This window comes from Dendrobates tinctorius, unplaced genomic scaffold (genome assembly GCF_039654945.1).
Source record: "Dendrobates tinctorius isolate UK_male_01 unplaced genomic scaffold, ASM3965494v1 ptg000104l, whole genome shotgun sequence".
Lineage (NCBI taxonomy): Eukaryota > Metazoa > Chordata > Amphibia > Anura > Dendrobatidae > Dendrobates > Dendrobates tinctorius.
In genome coordinates, this window is record NW_027361772.1 from 13,073,419 (window position 1) to 13,098,773 (window position 25,355).

General features: G+C 47.3%; 1 pseudogene; it reads left to right on the forward strand.

Annotated features, from left to right (window-relative positions):
• The first annotated feature begins 688 nt into the window (after positions 1 to 688).
• On the forward strand, positions 689 to 25,309 carry LOC141100439 (N-acetylmuramoyl-L-alanine amidase-like; annotated as a pseudogene).
• The last annotated feature ends 46 nt before the right edge of the window (positions 25,310 to 25,355 follow it).

Sequence of the window (25,355 nt, forward strand, 5' to 3'; positions counted from 1 at the left end):
AACTGAGAGGCTAGGGCCGGCTTGGTATATTACATTACTACCCTTGACCTCACAAAAGGGTATTGGCAACTCCCTATGTCAAAAGATGCCAAGGAGAAGACTGGCTTTTCAACGCCAGATGGGTGCTTCCTTTACACTGGGATGCAGTTTGGGTTACAAGGCGCTCAAGCTACATTCCAGAGAGCCACGGACCAGATCCTGGCTCCCCATAAAATGTGCGTGGCGGCCTACAAGGACAACATTGTGATCTTCAGCCAAGATTGGAGGCGCAAAGTCCAGGCGGTACTTGATGCTCTACGGAAGGCGGGGTCTTTTATAAACCCAAAAAATGTGCCTTGGGAATGGAGGAGGTGAGATACTTGGGCTATGGTGTAGGCAGGGGTGAAATAAAGCCCCAGATAAATAAAGTTGAGGCGATCCACGGCTGGCCACAACACCTCTCAAAGAAGCAGGTCAGGGATTTCCTGGGCATTGTGTGCTATTACCACCAGTTTATTCCAAACTTTGCCATGGTAGCTGTCTCTCTGACAGACCTCCTTAAAGGGACAAAGTCGGTGATGGCCAAATGGTCTCCAGAAGCTGAGACGGCCTTCCAGGCACTGAGGCTGGCACTGTGCAAACAGCCGGTGCTGGTAGCACCAATTTCTCCAAGGAGTTTGTGGTCCTGACGAATGTGTTGGATGTCGGGATGGGCGCTGTCTTATCTCAAGAGGAGAATGGGAAAGAGCACCCCATCATGTATCTTAGCTGGAAGTTGTCATCCTGCAAGAAAAACTATTCCATAATGGAGAAGGAATGTTTAGTCATCAAGTGTGCATTGGACTCTCTAAGGTACTACCTCTTGGGCAGCAAGCTCAGACTGTTGTCAGACCATGCCCCACTGAAGTGGATGAGGGAGAAAAAAGGGAACAATGCTCAAGTTCCTAGCACTTCAGGATTTTAACTTCCATGTGGAGCATAGGTCAGGGAAACTGCATAGCAATGCTGACGCTCTGTCGATAGCCACTGTTTATTGGCAGAAAGCGCCAAGCCTCCTGACTTTGGGCAGAGGGGGAGAGTATGTAAGATGGCTGCCGGACAAATCCTTGAGGGGAAAATATGTGTCATGGCAGCTGTTAGCTGTGGTGATGTGAGCTTGGAAGTATGCTCCAGCACCTATAGTGCTGAGAGAGTTATTTGGCCTATTCCAGGGCTGGATTTTACGAGCAGTCATAAGAGATGGGTGGAAGTGACTGCTCACATATCCCAATGCCAAGGGCGTGGTTTGGCAGATAAAATGGGTGCCGAGTCTCTCATTCAGTGTCTGTCACTGGAGGTGTGGAGACCTCCCGTGTGTGTTGTTAAAGACACTAACCTGAGCGAGCGGACCCGCAGGGCTATATGGACCAATTTCTTGCAGTTCGTCTTTACCTTCAGTGTGTGTTGCTAAAGCCACTGACCTGAGTGGGCGGATCTGAAATACCATATGGACTATTTGTTTGTCACTTTGTGCCTGACCAGGCTCTGTTTTGTTTTGCCTCCCGGAGCGGTTTATGAAGTTAAATAAACTTGCCTGGACTATTGCATGTAAACTGCCTCCTGTGCCTACATCAAGAGCAGCTGAGTGAGTACAAACCTCTACAATGGATACAATATCTTTTGATTTTTTTTATCATTACTTTTTTACTTTGTTCCACTATGGAATGACTATCATTTTTTGCAGTTTGATCGCTTCTACAGTATGGAGATGCAGCAGCATCCCTATGTTATTCAAACTGTTAGCTCTGCAGTGAGAAATAAAGTGACTGATCATGCTCTGAGCATGATCTAGCAACTTTACTAGCTCTGGTGACCCAGATGTCGTCATGACAACAACAGGTCACCATGGCAACGATCTGGACTCTGTGTCACAACGAGGGGTCTCTGATCCAAGGACAGAGGTGCTGTCTTCCATTTGCCTGCACCCGGAATGCTGCGATCGAGTTCGATTGCAGCACTTAGGGGGTTATAGTGCTGGGAGTGGTGCGGGGCCACTCCGGCACTTAGTGCCGTGTGTCAGCTGTCAGAATCAGCTGACACCCGGTGGCGATTTTGTGCCCAAAGCCTGTGTGTGCAAGATTGCATGGAAGTAATAATACGTCCCCCGTCAATAAGGCCCAGGGTACAGGGACGGATTATTACTGACAATGTCGGAAAGTGGTTAAAATTCTTTTTCCATATGATGCTACCATGACTTATGGTAGCACTTCATGGTACATAGCTGATATTAGTGGTGATAAAGTTTTTAGTATCCTGTCTTTGTGGCTTTTTGTGAGACACATTACTGGGTGTACAGGTATGTTAACCTCTTAAGTACCAGCCAAGTTTGGGCCTCAAGCTATTTTTTTTATTTTGCTGTTCACTCAACTGTATTAAGGCCTATTTTTTGTAGGATCAGGTACATATAATTTATTACCTTTTATTAAAGAGGACCTGTTACTTGCTAAAACAAAATTGAGCTAAATACCTTGTAAAATACCTTTAATAAATTAACCCCTTCCTGACATCCGACGTACTATCCCGTCCACGGTACCTGGGCCTGTATGACCGTGGACGGGATAGTACGTCTACCGCGATCAGCGGCGCCCACGTGGTGAGCGCCGCTGATCGCGGCCAGGTGTCAGCTGATTATCACAGCTGACACCCGGCACAATGTGTCAGGGGCTGTCACGGACTGCCCCCGACATGTTAACCCCTTGCACACCGCGATCAAACATGATCGCGGTGTACCGGGAGTTAAAGGGAAGCATCGGCAGGGAGAGGGCTCCCTCCGTGCTTCCCTGAGCCCCCCACGGCAGCGCAATGTGCAGCGCTGCTGCGGGGGGCTCCTATCCTCCAGGCCCCCGAATCCAAGATGGCGACGGGGGCCTTCGGGGACCTGAGGAAGCTGGCTTCCTCAGTGCCTGCAAAGCGCAGGCATGAGGAAGCCTTCGGCACTGCCTGTGACAGATCGCTGATCTGTCACAGTGATCTGTGATGTGACAGATCAGCGATCTGTCACAGGACAGTGATGTCCCACCTGGGACTATGCAATAAAGTAAAAAAAAAATTTAAAAAAAAATGTAAAAATAAATAAAAAAAAAAATCGCCAAATAAATTAGTAAAAAAAAAAAAAATATTCCCCAATAAATTCATTTTTTGAAAATAATAAAAAAAAAACAATAAAAGTACACATATTAGGTATCGCCGCGTCCGTAACGACCTGCCCTATAAAACTGTCCCATTAGCGAACCCCTTAAAAAATAAAAATAAAAAACGAAGCAGAAAATAATGATTTATTATCATACCGCCAAACAAAAAGTGTAATAACGCGCGATCAAAAAGACGCATATAAATAGCCATGGTACCGCTGAAAACGTCATCTTGTCCCGCAAAAAACGAGCTGCCACACAGCATCATCAGCAAAAAAATAAAAAAGTTATAGCTCGCAGAATAAAGCGATGCAAAAATAATTATTTTTTATATAAAATAGTTTTCATTGCATAAAACCGACAAAACATAAAAAAACGACCTAAATGAGGTATCGCTGTAACCGTACTGACCCGAAGAATAAAACTGCTTTATCAATTTTATCGCACGCGGAACGGTGTAAACGCACCCCCGCAAAAGAAATTCATGAAACGCTGGTTTTTGTTCATTCTGCGTCCCAAAAATCGGAATAAAAAGCGATCAAAAAATGTCACGTGCCCGAAAATGGTACCAATAAAAACGTCAACTCGTCCCGCAAAAAATAACACCTCACATGACTCGGTGGGTCAAAATACGGAAAAATTATAGCTCTCAATATGTGGTGATGCAAAAACTATTTTTACAATAAAAAGCGTCTTTTAGCAAATCAAACCCCCCGTTATCACCCCCTTAGTTAGGGAAAAATAATAAAATAAAAAAAATGTATTTATTTCCATTTTTCCATTAGGGCTAGGGTTAGGGCCAGGGTTAGGGCTAGGGTTAGGGCTAGGGTTAGGGCTAGGGTTAGGGTTAGGGCTAGGGTTAGGGCTAGGGTTAGGGTTAGGGTTAGGGTTAGGGCTAGGGTTAGGGATAGGGTTAGGGTTAGGGCTGAGATTAGGGTTAGGGGTGTGCTGGGGTTCGGGTTGGAGTTAGAATTGGGGGTTTCCACTGTTTGGGCACATCAGGGGCTCTCCAAATGCAACATGGCGTCTGATCTCAATTTCAGCCAATTCTGAGTTGAAAAAGTCATATGGTGCTCCTTCCCTTCCAAGCTCTGCCATGCGCCCAAACAGTGTTTTACCCACACATATAGGGTATCAGCCTACTCAGGACAAATTGCAAAACAATTTTTGGGGTCCAATTTCTCCTGTTACCCTTAGGAAAATAAAAATTTGGGGGCAAAAATATCATTTTTGTGGAAAAAAATGATTTTTTTATTTTCACGTCCGAGCGTTATAAACTTCTGTGAAGCACTTGGGGGTTCAAAGTGCTCACCACACATCTAGATAAGTTCCGTGAGGGGGTCTAGTGTCCAAAATGGGGTCACTTGTGGGGAGTTTCAATAGTTTAGGTACATCAGGGGCTCTCCAAACGCACATGACACCCGCAGACCATTCCATCAAAGTCTGCATTCCAAAACGTCACTACTTCCCTTCCGAGCCCTGACGTGTGTCCATACAGTAGTTTTCTCCCACATATGGGGTGTCAGCGTACTCATGACAAATTGGACAACAACTTTTGGGGTCCAATTTCTCCTGTTACCCTTGGGAAAATGAAAAAATTGGGGACTAATTGATCATGTTTGTGGAAAAAATACGATTTTTTTATTTTCATTCCCGGGCATTATAAACTTCTGTGAAGCCCTTGGGGGTTCAAAGTGCTCACCTCACATATAGATAAGTTCCTTAGGGGGTCTAGTTTCCAAAATGGGGTCATTTGTGGGGGGTTTCCACTGTTTAGGTACATTAGGGGCTCTCCAAAGGCAACATGACACCCGCAGACCATTCCATCAATGTCTGCATTCCAAAACGTCACTACTTCCCTTCCGAGCCCTGACGTGTGTCCATACAGTAGTTTTCTCCCACATATGGGGTGTCAGCGTACTCAGGACAAATTGGACAACAACTTTTGGGGTTCAATTTCTCCTGTTACCCTTGGGAAAATAAAAAAAATGGTGACTAAAAGATCATGTTTGTGGAAAAAATACGAATTTTTTATTTTCACGCCCGGGCGTTATAAACTTCTGTGAAGCACTGGGGGGTTCAAAGTGCTCACCACACATCTAGATAAATTCCTTGGGGGGTCTAGTTTACAAAATGGTGTCATTTGTGGGGGGTTTCCACTGTTTAGGTACATCAGGGGTTTTCCAATCGCGACATGGTGTCCGATCTCAATTCCAGCCAAAAACGTCAAATGGCGCTGCTTCCCTTCCCGAGCTCTGCCATCCGCCCAAATAGTGGTTTACCCCCACATGTGGGGTATCAGCGTACTCAGGACAAATTGCACAATAACTTTTAGGGTGCTGTTACCCTTGGAAAAATAAGAATTGAGGGTGAAAAGATCATTTTTGTGGAAAAAATATGATTTTTTAATTGTACGGCTTTATGTTATAAACTTCTGTGAAGCCCTTGGGGGTTCAAAGTTCTTACCACACATCTAGATAAGTTCCTTATGGGGTCTAGTTTCCAAAATGGTGTCATTTGTGGGGGGTTTCCACTGTTTAGGTACATCAGGGGTTTTCCAATCGCGACATGGTGTCCGATCTCAATTCCAGCCAAAAACGTCAAATGGCGCTGCTTCCCTTCCGAGCTCTGCCATGCGCCCAAATAGTGGTTTACCCCCACATGTGGGGTATCAGCGTACTCAGGACAAATTGCACAATAACTTTTAGGGTGCTGTTACCCTTGGAAAAATAAGAATTGAGGGTGAAAAGATCATTTTTGTGGAAAAAATATGATTTTTGAATTGTACGGCTTTATGTTATAAACTTCTGTGAAGCCCTTGGGGGTTCAAAGTTCTCACCACACATCTAGATAAGTTCCTTAGGGGGTCTAGTTTCCAAAATGGGGTCACTTGTAGGGGGTTTCTACTGTTTAGGTACATCCGGGACTCTCCAAACGTGACATGGCGTCCGATCTGAATTCCAGCCAATTTTGCATTGAAAAAGTCAAACGGCGCTCCTTCCATTCTGAGCTCTGCCATGCGCCGAAACAGTCGTTCCCCCCCACAAATCAGGTATCAGCGTACTCAGGACAAATTGCACAATAACTTTTGCAGTCCAATTTCTCCTGTTACCCTTGGTAAAATAAAAAAAATTGAACCTGAAGTATTTTTTTTGTGAAAAAAAGTTAGATGTTCATTTCTTTTTAAATATTCAAAAAAATTCCTGTGATGCACCTAATGGGTTAATAAACTTCTTGAATGTGGTTTTGAGCACCTTAAGGGGTTCAGTTTTTAGAATGGTGTCACTTTTGGGTATTTTCTATCATATAGACCCCTCAAAGTGGCTTCAAATGTGATGTGGTCCTAAAAATAAAATGGTGTTGTAAAAATGAGAAATCGCTGGTCAACTTTTAACCCTTATAACTTCCTAACAAAAAAAAATTTTGGTTCCAAAATTGTGCTGATGTAAAGTAAACATGTGGGAAATGTTACTTATCAAGTTTTTTGTGTGCCATATCTCTGTGATTTAAGGGCATAAAAATTCAAAGTTGGAAAATTGCGAAATTTTCAAAATTTTTGCCAAATTTCCATTTTTTTCACAAATAAACGCAAGTTATTTGAATGAAATTTTACCACTAACATGTAGTACAATATGACATGAGAAAACAATGTCAGAATTACCGGGATCAATGGAAGCGTTCCAGAGTTATGACCTCATAAAGGTACAGTGGTCAGAATTGTAAAAATTGGCCCGTCATGAACGTGCAAACCACCCTTGGGGGTGAAGGGGTTAAAGGGGTATCCACTACTTAAACTTTGTTTATAAATGGCAGAAGGAACCTACCAACATAAAAAACACCTACTCTCCTATCTTCTGACACTCTTCTGTACTGCTGAAGTCCTTCGCCAGTTACCTGCCTTCCTCTCCCAGCATGGGTGTCAGGTGACCGATGCAGCTAATCGAAGCCCACTGATTGACAGCAGCTGTCACCTGCTGCCCCTAGCTGGAAGAAAGAAACAACCTCCTAGCTCCCTTTCGCAGCTCAGATGAAGCATGACCATTGTGGCCAGAAGACACCCACAGATGAAAAAAGGAGTCAGGAGACCGGGCTGGGGACAGTGGCAGCAGGATGAAGGACGAAGGGAGAGGACAGTTTCATGTAGATAAGTATGTGTATTTTTTTGGGAGTATCACCCAGGGCCCAACTATAAACTGAGTTAGAGCATTAGACAACCCCCTTTAACTTTACTGTGTTGCCATACTCCAACTTTCTTATTTTTCTATTGACATAGGAATATGGAGGATGTTGTAAGATGCAATGTCGTAATATGCTTTGTGTCTCAATATACTTAGTTTTGTACTGTGTCTCAATTTTTCAAATTTTTTAACATCTCAGATTATAGTCATTAAATGAAACTCTTTATTTTCATGTCCACAGGGTAGAAATGTGCCCTGCTCACATACAGTAGGTGAATGACTCGGTACAATAAAGAGCTTTGCACCAAAATTATCACCATCGTGTAGCTGGTAGCAAATTACAAAGATTGAAGAGAAATACCCAGGGAAATAGTGCAGCCCCCCATATACTAATGACTGCTGAATCCACGAATATCAACAGATTGGGCTGACAATCTGCTGTGACCACCTGATTATCAGGGAAGATGTAGATTGGGCATGTCCGATTTCGGACTGCCGACCGATTCTTTCTTCGAGAGATAAGTCGCCGGCTGAGATGTCAGTTGACAGCTTTCTCATACAGAACACATGAGCGCTCAGCGAACAAGTTCTCTTTTGTATGGGAAAGACGGCCAAGATGGCTGTCAGCCGAATGATCAGCTGAAGCATCGTTCATTTGACGGCCATTTATTGCACATGGGGGCCTTCACACAAGGCACAGGGAGTGGATAGGGTCAGTTGTGAGACACAATAATGTGTGTAGTGTTAACAATGGGTTGAAAGCAGATAAAAAGTGACTCAAGCTTGGTGTTCTCACAGTAGAGATAAGTAGCAGTCATGTGACAGGAGGCTTCAAAAACAGATTGGACTAGTAGAAATTTGTAACTGGCCTCCTGGTCTACTTGAAGTACACTTGAGCTACTAACATTGTACTCACAATCATGGAGTTCTGGTTGCAGTTTCTGCAGTCAGAGACTGACAAGTTGCAGTAATGAAACCCAATTCAATATTGCGGGCACCTGGTGTACCGATCTCCTAACTGAAACAATGTTACACCGCTCCGTCATACTCACCCGGCCGCCGCTCCCACGCCGCAGCCGGCCTCCGCTCCCACGCCGCAGCCTCTCTCCACCTGACGGCCACGGCGGTCACCTCTGACGGGCTTGCGGCCGACGCCATCCCTGTATGCAATGCGCATGCGCCATAGGCGCGGCTGCGCCTCCCTGCCGCTTCTTGTGCTCCGGCTGTGCCCTGACCCGGAAGCACCTTCAGAGCAATGGCAGACCAGACGGGGCTATATCAGGCCGCTACCCCCTGAGGGAGGCGCCTGATCGCTGTGTTACCTTGCACACTGGACCCTGCTTCCTCCTGTGCTTTCTACAAGTCTCTTGGTGCCATCCTCAGTGTTTCCTGCAGCAGCCTCGCAGCCTGTCTTCCGTGTTCGCTAACAGTTATTCTCAGTCCTGCTCCAGTGTTCCTGTTTCCTCCGTGTCCTGCCACCGATGTTCCTGATCCATCCTGCTCCAGTCCTGCCGTCCTACTCCAGTCCTGCCTCCGGTGTTCCTGTTCCTTCCTGTTCCAGTCCTGCAGTCCTACTCCAGTCCTGCCTCCGGTGTTCCTGTTCCATCCTGTTCCAGTCCTGCCGTCCTACTCCAGTCCCGCCTCCGGTGTTCCTGTTCCATCTTGTTCCAGTCCTGCCGTCCTATTCCAGTCCCGCCTCCGGTGTTCCTGTTCCATCCTGTTCCAGTCCTGCCGTCCTACTCCAGTCCTGCCTCCGGTGTTCCAGTTCCATCCTGCTCCAGTCCTTCCGTCCTCCTTTATTCCTGTCTCCTGTGTTCCAACTCTGTCCTGTCATCTACACTTCAGTTCCTCCACGTTCCAGTCTACAGTCTTGCTCCATTCCTGCCTCCTGTGTGCCAGCCCTGTTCTGTCATCTACACTTCAGTCCCACTGTCCTACTCCAGTCCATCCTGAGCCGCCCCTCTCAGTACCAGCTATCGTGGTACTCGAACCCCTGGGCCTGCTCCTAGTGGTCCTTGTATAGGGGTCGGTTCCATCTGGCAGATCGCCCGGGGCCCCTCGGTGCCACGGTCCAAAGGGTCCACTCCTGGAGATTCCGGCTCCTGACCACCCATGCTAACAAACAATAAGAATTTAGAGATTATATTTCTCATTCCCCATTCAGGAACTATAATTATTGCCCCACTTCATAGACTACGCTGCTCACTTCCAGCTCAGAAGCCACTTGTAGTTCTGTGGGGAAGGTGACTTGACGGATGGACTTGACTGAAGGAGGAAGGGGCGGTTTGTGCACTATAGTCGGATATTGGCAATGACAGAAGGGAAACAGCTGGGGAAGATGGAAAAGGAGTGCAGTACCAAGATTTGACCACAAGATGGTAGGGGGGAGCGTAGTTCAGGACTTGACAGCAGCTTAGGGCTTTAGAAACCGCTTAGTCATGGGGGGCGGGGAGATAGGAACCCAGGAGGGAAATTCGCGAGGAAGGGGATAAATAGGACAGGACAGGGTTCCAGGCTAGGCTAGTCCCGGGAGGAGCTCAGGAGGAGAAGACTCAGTACGGAGGACTGACAATGGTGGAGAGCTCGACCAGGGGACTGATAGGAAGAGACAGTCAGGGGGGTGGCCCTGACACAAAGAACCGCAGGACAGACGAGGCCCCGGGGGTACCGATTGAACCACGACCTCGGACTGGTGAAGAGCTGGCGGTAGATAGGCCTAGGGCAGCCCCAGCGAAAGATCCGCGAGGAACGTCACTACGACTGAAGGAAGGTGAAGGTATCCGAGCCTGAATACGGAGAGCTGTAAAGGAGCTGCGGTTTATGGCTACGGTCATCAGGAGGACGGCCAATAAACTCGGACCTGTTGCAACCAAAATCTGCCTCCATCTGGTGTCTGTGTCGTCTGGTCACGGTGGCTCCGCAACCGGCCCCCGCCTCGCGGCCTTTCCGCGCGGCCCCCTGCTTTCCAATGGGCCCAGCTGCGGAGGGCTTTGCGGCCTCCGCCGGGCCAAGTGACGCCTCTGCCCGTGTCCCCGAGCCACCCCGCCCAGCGGCACCACATCCTGTGTCGCCGGTGCGGCACCCACCCGTGGCCGTCCCTGCCACGCTCCACCTTGAGGCGGCGGCCTACCCACCGAAGCCTGCCGCCACTCCGGCCCCACTCCAGGTCTCGGTGGAGGCCGGGCCACCAGCCCCCATGGCCTATCCACCAGCAGCCGCGGCCATCACTGCTCCATCTCCGGCTGCAGCCTGTTTGCCGGAACCCGCGGCTGCTCCAGCCTCGCCTGCGGCCTCCTTACCAGTGACGGCGGTCGACTTGGCCCCATCTGCGACTCCAGTTGCGGCCTGCCCTGCGGCCACGTCTACTTCGCTCCCGGAGCCGGCTGCGGCCCACTTGTAGGGCTCTGCGGCCTACCCACCAGGACCCGCGGCTGCCTCTGCCCGTCACCCGGCCCCAGCGGCTTCTGGGCCGCCGGAATCTGTGGCCGCCTCTGCCCCGCTCTCGACCCCGGCCGCGTCCCGCCCACCGGACTCCGCAGCCTACACCGAACCCTCCGTTTGGGTTGCGGAGTTCATACAGAAGAAGAAGGCCAGAAAGCAGGAGGTCTGAGGCCTGCTCCATGAGAAAGGAGAGGCCGGCATGGCGGCTCCACGATCCACCGGGCGGCTCGTATACACCAACCTGGAGAAGGGTTACGGGTTCATTCGGGATCTCGCAACCAGCCAAAAGGTATACCTTAACGTGACTTCCATCCATCACGTCCGGGCTTTGCGGGAGGGGGACTTGGTGTCCTACTATAAGGAATACTGCCCACGCGGCTACTACGCGGTAGCCGTGATCGCTGAACCCGAAGGCCACGAGCCCCGGTAAAGAAGGACCCCCAGAGACACTCCTAGCATCTCGGGAGCTCCACGGCTGTGGAGCCCCTTGCTACTGGCGGGACACCGGCTATCAGGAGATGGCCTGGACTACCAGGATTTCGATGCACCGTTGTGCAGGCTAGAGGACAGTTCGACGTCCAAGATAAGGGACATGTTTTGCTGTTTATTACTTGCTCCTGACATAGTGGGGATGCGGGGGAGGAAGTGTCGGTGTAAAAGGAAGGGGGAGTACTCATGTTCTGTTTTGAGGTGTTACGTTTAAAGAAAAAAGGGGTTACTCCTGTTGAGTCACCCTTATTGTTATTAAAGCAAAGGTAACCATATATACGGTATACCAAAAGTTGATTTAATGTGTAAATTGTATAAATTGTGTAACAGGTCCCGGGTACAGGGTATGATAAAAACGCCGACCATGACTTTCTAACTGGAGGGACAACGAGACGGGAGACAGCGAACCAGACAGTGGTCCGTCAGTCAGGTTCCCAACACCACGGACACCCCAAAAGGATAGGCGGGCGCTAACGATGACCTGGTAGGTGAAAGGCCTCGGTCATGGCGTTCTGGACAGTTGAGGGTAGCAGAAGGGGAGAGTAGTGGGAGTTACACGCCATAGAGTAGTCCGGGTGGACCTAGCCAACCTGAAAGAAGTTGTCACATGGCATGCGCACCAGCGAGTAGCAGTAGGCTGCTCGGAGAATGGTGCTCCCGGTTTGGTTCGTCCTCCCGCGTATGGCGGGTTGGGCCCAACAACCGGTCCGACAACAGACGGTGGACAAGCTTCAGGATGACGTAGTTAGGGAGTACGATTGCCGGGGATGACACTAGACAAAGGAAGAGGGAGTGTGGGGAAGGTGACTTGACAGACGGACTTGACTGAAGGAAGAAGGGGCGGTTTGTGCACTATAGTCGGATATTGGCAATGACAGAAGGGAAACAGCTGGGGAAGATGGAAAAGGAGTGCAGTACCACAAGATGGCAGGGGGGAGCATAGTTCAGGACTTGACAGCAGCTTAGGGCTTTAGAAACCGCTTAGTCATGGGGGGCGAGGGGATAGGAACCCAGGAGGGAAATTCCCAAGGAAGGGGATAAATACGTCAGGACAGGGTTCCAGGCTAGGCTAGTCCCAGGAGGAGCTCAAGAGGAGAAGACTCAGTACGGAGGACTGACAACGGTAGAGAGCTCGACCAGGGTACTGATAGGAAGAGACAGTCAGGGGGTGGCCCTGACACAAGGAACCGCAGGACAGACGAGGCCCCGGGGATACCGATTGGACCACGATCTCGGACTGGTGAAGCGCTGGCGGTAGATAGGCCTAGGGCAGCCCCAGTGTAAGATCCGCAAGGAACGTCTCTATGACTGAAGGAAGTTGAAGGTACCTGGGCCTGAATACGGAGAGCTGTAAAGGAGCTGCGGTGTATGGCTATGGTCGTCAGGAGGACGGCCAATAAACTCGGACCTGTTGCAACCTAAATCTGCCTCCGTCTGGTGTCTGTGTCGTCTGGTTGCGGTAAGCAGAGGACCACCCCCCAATCCTGGCCCTTGCCCTTACCACAGTTCAGTAGTCCAAGAACTGATCTAGACAGAAATACCATTTGTGAAAGGTTCCTCATTTGTGAACCTGATATCAAGCCTAAGTTGTGAGAGTGAGAGGATTTTCCAGCTCCATAATTGGGGGTTCGGGTTCAGTTTCAAATTCGGGTACCCAATACGATCTTGGCCTAACGTTCGGTCTGGTACCAGAACCTGAACTTCCACAGGTCCACTCATCTCTAGTATCAACTAATTGTGTCCTGCTCATCTCATATATTACTATGACCAGGAAAGATTTCTATTCCCTGGAAGTAAATTAAAGAATGGTTTCATTCAACCAGTGCAAGTGTAACGGGGGCCAGGGTGGTAGTCATGCCGAGGGTCCGCTGCTGCTCCATCCTCACACCCCAACGCTCAGCTACAGAAATATTATGTCCATTTTGTGGTCTACTGTGTGTCATGCAGTCCACCCACCTTTGGGTCATAAGCCTCCACAGCATGCAGGGCTCCAATCCGTCGCACAAATGTTATCAAAGTCCAAGTTCATTTTTTATAAAATTTTAAATAATTAGTGCATCTTCAAAACAGATTTAATCCAACAGTCTTCAAAAGTCATAAGAACTTCTCCTCCTGAGTTCTCCCTGATCTTTTCTGTCATCACAACCTCTCACAATGTGGTATCCAGCCCCGCAGTTCCCTGAGTGATCAAGCTAGCTGATTCAAGATGCTCCCCATCCACTTTCCCCATCTTGGGCGAAAATTCAGGATGCCACTGCAAATCCTGGTCGGACCGTAGGTCCCGGACGTTATGCCCAGGGATGGGATTCAGCCGGTTCTCCCCGGTTCGGTGGAACCGGTTGTTAAAAAAGCAGCCGGTTCCCCGAACTGGGGCGATTCACAGCCGTGATCCGGAACTGTGTGCAGCCGTGCCCTCGTTTCTGTGACACGGTCGGCAGCAAATACAGCTGCCCGCATCACAGTGTATCGGGCAGGGAGCTGTGCACGGCCGTCACACAGCTGACAGCTGCGCAGCTCCCGCTCCCTCTACTTCATCGCGCAGACGTCGACATGTACCTGGACGCTGGCTGCAGAGAGGAGCTCCTGGGGAGCGGTTGTGAGGTAAGTATGGGAAACTGTTTGTTTTTTTTTTGTTTAAATGAATTCAGTGGGTGAGGGGGCTGCACATGATGGAGGAGGGTGAATGGGGCAGCTGTACATGATGGAGGGGGGTAAATATGGCTGTACATGATGGAGGAGGGTGAATGGGGCTGCACATGATGGAGGGGGGTGCGGGGGCTGTACATGATGGAGGAGGGTGAATATGGCTGCACATGATGGAGGGGTGTGAATGGGGCTGCATATGATGGAGGGGGTGCGTAGGCTGTACAGGATGGAGGGGGGTGAATGGGGCTGCATATGATGGAGGGGGGTGCGGGGGCTGTACATGATGGAGGGGGGTGAATATGGCTGCACATGATGGAGGGGGGTGAATGGGGCTGCATATGATGGAGGGGGTGCGTAGGCTGTATATGATGGAGGGGGGTGAATGGGGCTGCATATGATGGAGGGGGTGCGTAGGCTGTACAGGATGGAGGGGGGTGAATGGGGCTGCATATGATGGAGGGGGTGCGTAGGCTGTATATGATGGAGGGGGGTGAATGGGGCTGCATATGATGGAGGGGGTGCGTAGGCTGTATATGATGGAGGGGTGTGAATGGGGCTGCATATGATGGAGGGGGTGCGTAGGCTGTACAGGATGGAGGGGGGTGAATGGGGCTGCATATGATGGAGGGGGGTGCGTAGGCTGTACATGATGGAGGGGGGTGAATATGGCTGCACATGATGGAGGGGGGTGAATGGGGCTGCATATGATGGAGGGGGTGCGTAGGCTGTATATGATGGAGGGGGGTGAATGGGGCTGCATATGATGGAGGGGGGTGCGGGGGCTGTACATGATGGAGGGGGGTGAATATGGCTGCACACGATGGTGGGGGGTGAATGGGGCTGCATATGAAGGAGGGGGTGCAGGGGCTGTACATTATGGAGGAGGGTGAATGGGGCAGCTGTACATGATGGAGGGGGGTAAATATGGCTGTACATGATGGAGGAGGGTGAATGGGGCTGCACATGATGGAGGGGGGTGCGGGGGCTGTACATGATGGAGGGGGTGAATATGGCTGCACATGATGGAGGGGGGTGAATGGGGCTGCATATGATGGAGGGGGTGCGTAGGCTGTACATGATGGAGGAGGGTGAATGGGGCTGCATATGATGGAGGGGGGTGCGGGGGCTGTACATGATGGAGGGGGGTGAATATGGCTGCACACGATGGTGGGGGGTGAATGGGGCTGCATATGAAGGAGGGGGTGCGGGGGCTGTACATTATGGAGGTAGGTGAATATGGCTGCACATGATGGAGGGGGGGTGATTGGGGCTGCAAATGATGGAAGGGGGTGAATGGGGCTGCACATGATAGAGGGGGGTAAATGGGGCTGTACATGATGGAGGGGGGTGAATGGGGCTGCACATGATGGAGTGGGGCTGTACATGATGCAGTGGGGGGAGTGGGGCTGTACATGATGGAGTTGGGTTAGTGGGGCTGCACATGATGAAGGGGGAGTGGGGCTGTACATGATGGAGTGCGGCTGCACTTGATGATGGGAGGTAAGGGGGATTGCACATCATGAAGGGGGACTGCACAGAATGAAGTGGGGGGTAAGGGGGACTGCACAGGATGAAGTGGGGGGTAAGGTGGACTGCACATGATGAAGTGGGGGGTATGGGGGACTGCACAGGATGAATTGGAGGTAAAGGGGACTGCACATGAATTGGGTAAAGGGGACTGCACATGATGTGGGGGTAAGAGTGACTGCACATGATGATGGGGGAGTGGGGCTGCACATGATGAAGTGGGGGGTAAGGGGGACTGCACATGATGAATTGGAAGGGGGCTAGGGGACTGCAAATGATGAAGGGGCACAGCAGATGAAGTGATGGGTGATAGGGGACTGCAACGGATGAAGTAAGGGGATTTCAAATTAAAGTGGGGAGACTGCAAATGATGAATTCAGTGTGAGTGACGGGGCACAGCAATTTAATTAAAGGTGAGGGGGTGAGGAGAGCAAATGATCTATCTGGAGAACAAATAAAGAATTTTGAGTGTGGGGGAGTAAGTGATGTATTGAATGTGGGGTAGAGCAGTTGATAATGAAGAGGGTGGGAGAGAAAGACAAGACAATGAATTGAGGCAGGAGGGGCATGTAAATATAATGAATCGGGGTTAGGGTTAGAGCGGGAAGTACATAGTGGGGGGTGTTGAGGTTGAAGTGCCTGGTAATGAATTGGGGGAAAGAGTACAGGTTCTAGGGTCATGGGATGCATTAGAAGAGGTCTGGGGACACGATATGAAAACATAATTCTCCCTCTGTACAAATCACTCGTCAGATCACACTTGGATTATTGTGTGCAATTTTGGACGCCGGTGCTCAAGAAAGACATTACTGAACTTGAAAGGGTTCAAAGGCGGGCTACTAAAATGATAAATGGAGTTGGTTCACTACAATACCCAGAAAGGTTATCAAAATTATGTCTATTTACTCTAGAAAAGAGAAGACTTAGGGGAGACCTAATATATATGTACAAGTATATCAGAGGGCAATACAGAGATCTCTCCAATGAACTGTTTGCACCAAGGACTGTGACAAGAACAAGAGGGCATTCTCTTCGTTTGGAGGAAAGACAATTTCTGCACCAGCATAGAAGAGGGTTCTTCACGGTAAGAGCAGTGAGGCTCTGGAATTCTCTTCCTGAGGAAGTGGTGATAGCTAACTCACTGAATGAATTCAAGAAAGGAATGGATGCTTTTCTTGTGAGTAACAGTATAGAAGATTACGAATAACAGAATATTATAGGTAGATGGTTGAGACCCAGCTTAGGGGAAGAAATTTTTTTCCCTATGGAGAAAATTGGCATCTACTCTGTGTGTTTTTTGCCTTCCCCAGGATCAACAATGCAGAACAGCTGCACTAAAAATAGGCTGAACTAGATGGACATAAGGTCTTCCTTCAGCCTTCAAAACTATGTTCAAAACTATGTAATTTATATATTAAATGGGGAAAGTGGCATTTATAGTTGGTGGGTGCACAGTGGTAGATTATAATTTATATTTGGAATGGTGGGTTGCATAATAACCAATTATGTATTAATGGTGGGTGCACGTCTGTATTCAGATGTGTAGTGTAGAAGAAAGGGAAAAAGTGGGGAATGTGCTCTGGAAGCCGTGCTCTAGGTAACTGTGTTATTTCATGCAGAGACGAGTCCTGGCTGGAAGAAGTGATGGTGGTCTGTGCTGGATGAACAAGAAAAGCAAAGATGAAGGACTTCAACTACAGATGTCACTGGTGAGTCAGTGTGTTACCTGTACACTGACAGTAAATACAGAGTTTCTGTATACAATTGCACTTAGTATTGTGTTTTTAATTAATGATCAGTATTGTAGTATTCAGTCACTATCTGGTAGTAATATGTGGTCTGGTCATGGTGTGGCGCTATTTGTTCCTTATATGTGGTATTATTCGGTGACTATGTGGTGGTAATATGTGGTTTGGTCATGGTGCAGCGTTATTTGTGCCTTGTATGTGGTATTATTCGGTGACTATGTGGTGGTAATATGTGGTCTGGTCATGGTGCGGCGTTATTTGTTCCTTGTATGTGGTATTATTCGGTGACTGTGTGGTGGTAATATGTGGTCTGGTCATGGTGTGACGATATTTGTCCCTTGTATGTGGTATTAATGGTTGCTTAAAAAAATGTAAATGTATGTGACTCATTCCCTTAAAGAAAAATACATAAATATATATTTATTTTTAATAGTTTAGAGTAGGGCCCGGCCGAAAGAGTCTCCCGTGTCGTGGTATAAGCTTAAAAATTATTTTGGCCAGAACAAAAGCTGCTGGTTATATGTGTGATCTGGTGCTTGATGGGAACTGTTAATATCAGAATGTAGTGCACAGCCTGGCTAGCCGGTCAGTCAAGTGAGACAGCTGCATAGAAATATATGCAGCTGTCACACTCGGGTCAGGAGAGCCGCTGGCCAGAATCTGCACTGTTACGATCTCATTCCAATTTTTTTTTTTTTTCAACTGCTTGACTGCGCCCCTACTTGTATATGTTTGAGGAAAAGGTGGGTGGAAATGGGTGTGGCTTAAAATGGGTGTGACTTAAATGGGTGTGGCTTAAAATGGGTGTGGTTTTCATACACATAAACACAGAACCTGTTGCTAAAAATTTGAATCCCACCCCTGGTTACGCCACTGATCCACTTGTGCCCTTTCATGTTTCAGAACTCTCCTTTCAGTTCTTCTTGTCTCTCTTTCTCTCACTCTCAACAACCACTAACTACTCTCTAGACTTACTCTGCTCACCCTTTTACCTAACTCCTTCCATACTATCTTCCAATTGGTTAACACTATCTCATCTAAATCTGAATCTAACAACCATCTCTATAGTGCCCCCCTTAACACTAACCCGAAACTACACTGTCATAACCCTTACCAATGCTGACCTACCACTGCCAACGAATGTCCCTATTCCTGTCCCTAACAAACACAGATATAAACATAGGTACAGTACATCAATTTACATTAGGACAGTGTCAGCCAGTATCATATAATACAGTGTACCCAATAAACACACTAAACGCACCCGGTTTCATTAGGCAGGCACGCACAGGAATGCAGGGCCCAAACCAGCCTCATGCACACCCTCTACACAAGCAGAGATATTATATTAACGATACTTGAAATAACCTTCTTCTTAGGCCTCTTTCACACATCCGGTTTTCAGCATCAGGCGCGATGCGGCGAAAAGTGTAAAAACCGGATCCGGCGCCGGTTGCCACCGGATCCGGTTTTTCCCCCATTCAGTTTCATTATTGCCGCATCGCGCCTGATGCCTATGCGGCGTATCCGGTTTTTGCCTGATCCAGCAAAAACAGCCTGTCCGGCGTCTGGAAAAAACGTTCCATGTAACGTTTTTTTGCAGCGCCGGACCGGCTTTTTCCACAGCGCATGCCCGGACTCTGTGAATGTTAACCCCACAAGTGCCCGGCGAGAGAGAGAGAGATCTCTCTCTGCCACCCGGACACTTGTGAGAGATCTCTCCCGGGCACTTGTGGGGTTAACACTCACAGTGTCTGGGTGAGAGAGAGAGATCTCTCTGTGGGGTTAACCCCACAAGTGCCCAGCAAGAGAGAGAGATTCTCTTGCCTGGACACTAATGTTAACCCCCATGTCTCTCTCTCTCCACCCCCTCCCCTCTCCTCCCCTCTCCTCCCCTCCCCTCTCCTATCCTCTCCTCCCCTCACCTCCCTTTCAGCAGCTGTCTCATTGGCTGCCTCTGTCCTGCGGCTCCTTTAATAATGTCCGAGCCGTATCATCTCGCCGCACACACATCCGGTGTCACGGCTGCAGGCCGGATCCGGCGGCCCGGCTTTTCGCCGCACGCCACCGGACCCCACACACCGGATGTGTGAAAGTAGCCTTAGGCAGTCAAAATCCTAGATGTCAAAGTTACTAGACATAGCTTTTCCCAGACAGATAAGAGGACATCAATAAATTCTGTGTTCAAAGGTAAATAATTTGGGTTTACAAAAATGTATTTATAAGCTACAGATTGTAAACTACATTATTATACAACTTGTCTTCTTTGTTTGCTCTCTCCAGCTTTGTGGTAGGTTCTGATGGATACCTGTATGAAGGACGTGGCTGACACTGGGTTGGGGCGCACACCAAGGGCCACAACTCTATTGGTTATGGGATAAGCTTCATTGGAGATTGTACGACATTGGTCCCTGATACTTGAATACTGCAACTGCTTAGAGATGGCTTCTTGAAGTGTGCCGTGTAGTGTTGAGCATTCCGATACCGCAAGTATCGGGTATCGGCCGATACTTGCTGTATCGGAATTCCGATACCGACTTCCGATATTTTTTCAATATCGGAATTCGGCATCGGAATCGGAAGTTCAGTTGATTGACGGCCTGACGTCATCATGATGCGCGGTGTGTGCGCATCATGATGCGCCGTCATTTCGGGCCTTCCGGGGGTCTCTGCCGGCCTGCCGGGGGGCTGTGCCGGCCTGCCGGGGGGCTGTGTGGACTGCCCGGGGTCTGTACCGGCCTGCCGGGGGGCTGTGCCGGCCTGCCGGTGGTCTGTGCACCCTGTGGGGGTCTGTACCGGCCTGCCGGGGGGCTGTGCCAGCCTGCCGGTGGTCTGTGCACCCTGTGGGGGTCTGTACCGGCCTGCCGGGGGGCTGTGCCGGCCTGCCGGGGGGCTGTGCTGATGTCCGGGGGTCTGTGCAAGCATCGTCCGATGGGACTACAAGTCCCATCGGGCGATGCCTGCTACCATGACAGTGATTGACACATTAGCCAATGATGGGACAGTAGTAGTCCCATCATCCGGCTAATGTGTTAAATGTTAAAAAAAAAAAAAAAAAAATACTACATACATACTACATGCATGCTACATACATACTACATGCTACATACATACTACATATATACTACATACATACTACATACATGCTACATACATACTGCATGCTACATACATACTACATACATACTACATACATACTACATGCATGCTACATACATACTACATATATACTACATGCATGCTACATACATACTACATGCTACATACATACTACATATATACTACATACATACTACATACATGCTACATACATACTGCATGCTACATACATACTACATACATACTACATACATACTACATGCATGCTACATACATACTACATATATACTACATGCATGCTACATACATACTACATGCTACATACATACCACATACATACTACATACATGCTACATATATACTACATGCATGCTACATACATACTACATATATACTACATGCATGCTACATACATACTACATGCTACATGCATGCTACATACATACTACATACATACTACATGCTACATACATACCACATATATACTACATACATACAATACATTCATACAATACATACATAGACATACAGTACATATAACATAGAGTAACATACTTACCAATACTTGTCACATTGTTCCCCGAAGCCATTGTCTTTTCCGGAATAAATATTAACATAACAAACCACAAAAATACTCACCCACGATCCGAAGCAGTCCACGAGTGTGTCCCACGACGATCTTGGGTAGAGAACTGCAGCATCAGATGATGCTGCCGTTCTCTACGGGCTGCAGGAATCCAATGACGGAAGGTAGGTATCCTTCCGCACTGTATTCCTCCGCCACTTAAAAAAAAAAAAGTCCCTAGTCTCACTTTATGCCATTGCTGCGTGGGAATTTTGCTGCAGTTCTCTACCCAAGATCGTCGTGGGACACACTCGTGGACTGCTTCGGATCGTGGGTGAGTATTTTTGTGGTTTGTTATGTTAATATTTATTCCGGAAAAGACAATGGCTTCGGGGAACAATGTGACAAGTATTGGTAAGTATGTTACTCTATGTTATATGTACTGTATGTCTATGTATGTATTGTATGAATGTATTGTATGTATGTAGTATATATGTGGTATGTATGTAGCATGTAGTATGTATGTAGTATGTATGTAGCATGCATGTAGCATGCAGTATGTATGTAGCATGCATGTAGTATATATGTAGTATGTATGTGGTATGTATGTAGCATGTAGTATGTATGTAGCATGCATGTAGCATGTATGTAGCATGCATGTAGTATATATGTAGTATGTATGTAGCATGTAGTATGTAGCATGCATGTAGTATATATGTAGTATGTATGTAGCATGTAGTATGTATGTAGCATGCATGTAGTATATATGTAGTATGTATGTAGCATGTAGTATGTATGTAGCATGCATGTAGTATGTATGTAGCATGCATGTAGTATGTATATGGTATGTATGTAGCATGTAGTATGTATGTAGCATGCATGTAGTATATATGTGTTATGTATGTGGTATGTATGTAGCATGCATGTAGCATGCATGTAGTATGTATGTAGTATGTATGTAGTATATATGTAGTATGTATGTAGCATGTAGTATGTATGTAGTATGTAGCATGCATGTAGCATGCAGTATGTATGTAGCATGCATGTAGTATATATGTAGTATGTATGTAGCATGTAGTATGTAGCATGCATGTAGTATATATGTAGTATGTAGCATGTAGTATGTATGTAGCATGCATGTAGTATATATGTGTTATGTATGTAGCATGTAGCATGCATGTAGCATGCATGTAGTATGTATGTAGTATATATGTGGTATGTATGTAGCATGCAGTATGTATGTAGCATGCATGTAGTATATATGTAGTATGTATGTTGCATGTAGTATTTATGTAGTATGAATGTAGCATGTATGTAGTATGCATGTTGTATGTATGTAGCATGTAATTTTTTTTTTTTTTACATTTAACACATTAGCCAGATGATGGGACTACTACTGTCCCATCATTGGCTAATGTGTCAATCACTGTCATGGTAGCAGGCATCGCCCGATGGGACTTGTAGTCCCATCGGACGATGCCTGCACAGACCCCCGGAGCCTGCACAGACCACCGGCAGGCCGGCACAGCCCCCCGGCAGGCCGGCACAGCCCCCCGGCAGGCCGGCACAGCCCCCCGGAGCCTGCACAGACCACCGGCAGGCCGGCACAGCCCCCCGGAGCCTGCACAGCCCCCCGGCAGGCCGGCACAGCCCCCCGGCAGGCCGGCACAGCCCCCCGGAGCCTGCACAGACCACCGGCAGGCCGGCACAGACCACCGGAGCCTGCACAGACCCCCTGGCAGGCCGGCACAGCCCCCCGAAAGGCCCGTACAGACCCCAGAGAGGCTGTACAAGGGCAGGAAAGGGTTTTTCTTATTCTGATACCGGAAGTCCCATAGACTTGAATGGGACTTCCGGTATCGGAATCGGCGATACCGATACTTTTTTTAAAGATCGGCCGATACCATCCGATACGATACTTTGAAGTATCGGACGGTATCGCTCAACTCTAGTGCCGTGAGATCCGGTTACATCTTGTTGAACTATACCATTCAAGGTCATCGTCAGGTTGTTAGCACCCTGTCTCCAGGAGATGCCTTGTTCAGAGAGATTACAAGCTGGAAGCACTTTACCAAGGTAATATAAAATATTATAGCTTAACCTGGAAGTGCATTGGGGGGGGGTAAGTCCAGTAGGATACTTAGATATGACCCCAATGCACTTTCAGGCTAATTTGTATATGGCTTTACATTTTTATTTCTCAGCATTGACTCATTAGATTACTACAAGGCAGGAATCATTTTTTATTGTTGTATAACCTACATAGCCGCACTACTTGTTTTATCAGTCCAGATAGGACTAGCCCAGATAGGTTAGTCATTAGCCCAGATACGTGTAGGTTCATTTTAAAATTATCAATCACAAGTCCTCTTGATACCTAATGTGATTCCCCAAAAGTAAACCTTCCTTTTTTAAACCAGTAATCTAGAACCTGGAATGAAGACAGTTTTCTTCCGGCTCCTTCTGTAGTTTGGACTATATGAGAAGGATCTACACCTGCACATAGACATGTTGGCTATGATGTGGAAATGAATGGTTTCATGCAGCCCTTTAAATCCCAGGAAGCACAGAACAGCCTTGGATAACCATAGAAAATAAGAGCAGAGACATCAGCCAGGTGGAAGGTTTCCACTATTTATAACTAGAGATGAGCAAATATTTCAATATTCGGTTCGGATTATGGTCACAATATATTTGCAATATTCACCGAACATAGTCGAATGCCATTGGAGTCAATGGGAATACAAATGAGCGAATATGTTTGGGAACAATCGTCAAATATAAATTCGGCACAAATATGGCAAATTCAGACATAATTTTCCGAACATATTCGCTCATCTCTATTTATAACTTATGATGAAAAGAGAACCTGTTTGACTGCCATTTGTGAAACCAAGAATCTTGCCACCTACCTTTCCCACTCATGAGTGGATGACAAAGATGTTTTTACTAGGTCTGGTGAAAATGCAGTATGGACAACCCTAGTTGGTACCCTAAAGAGTACCCCAGTAGGGCCATGGTCGGACACATTAATGGACCACAATGAACTGAGTTTGGCACCAATCATTTGACCCTAAGGTGTACAGAAATAAAAAAAAAAATAAACTTTATTATTTATAGCAAAGTTTCTAATTGAGAATATGTATAAATGAAGGGTGAGCCCTCTGTATGAGTCCTCCTGTTGGGCCAAAAGGAACAATGGACCCCAGTAAATGTTACAGGTGTATAACCTGCTGGGTGAGCCCTGATGATTAGGTTTTATTATGGAGAAGTGTGTGAATGCTCCTTTATCTTCATTTGTCTAAAAAATGCTGGACATAGCTTTAGGGTTTTAACTTGTAGAAGGATTTTTTGGTCTGGAACTTCCTCTGTTAAAAGAGTTCTTTGGGAAAAGGAAGGAAGGAAAGGAAAGTAGGAGGAAGGAAGGAAAGAAACGGAAAGAAAAGGAAGATAGGAAGGAAGGATGAAATAAAATGTCATTATGAATAAATTGCTAAATATCTTTAATTAGCAAATCACATTCATTTTGTCTAGGAAGGTAATCTTTGTAGTTCTTTAAAATAGAAGTTATATTGTAGGAGTAGCATTTGGTGGGAAGTTCTGCTGCTGTGACCTGGAGATAACTTGGACATTCGATCTATCTCCAAGTCATTGCGGTGGAGCTCTTTATTGCACATTCTCAAAGGCTCCTGTCCTATCATTCTAGGACAGGTTTCTGTCTCTGTAACATGACGACAAGACTTACTTTTTAGAAGAGTCCCCTAACAATAAGCAGATCATATAGTGTCCACATCAATCAGCTATATTTTTTTGTAAAAACGGGCCATAAGTTCAGAATTTCCCTAAAGTATCATCACAGTTGTAATTAAAGGGGTTGTCCGGGCATAGTTATTTGATTACCTACATACAGGATAGGCTATCAATAGCAGATCGATGAGGGTCCGACACCCGGTACCCCCACCAATCAGCTGTTTTTGGCTTTGGCAGGGGCCGGGTGTAAACTCTTTGAGTGGAGGTGCTGCGTCCAGCTCCATTCAAGTTGTAGTGGCCACTACACTTTGAAAAAAGTTGTTCTTAGCAGCCGTAGAGTGTCGAATTCCCACCAATTTGCTATTGATGACCTAATATGTAGACAGGTCATGAAATACTTTTACTATACCTGGACAACCAATTTAATCATTACAAAATCAGATGATTTTAACCCCCTCTCCACTGACATAGAGATGAAGATCCTCAGTGGAGGACCCCCTTCATTTTTATTTACAACCCTTGCTTAACAGAGTATATAAATCTAGGTTTTCAAAACTGGAAAACCCCTTTAAGCTTCTACTGTAAACCTTCTTGACGACTATTTAAGATGTCTAACGTTTATTCTATTGCTTTTTTAGAAATCTAAAGAATAATTTATCACAGATCAAGACATCAACCGTCCTACTCTGCGCCCAATAAAACTTGATATAATTTTGACTTCCGTGTATTGTAATTCATTTGCGTATAACCACAATCCTCACTT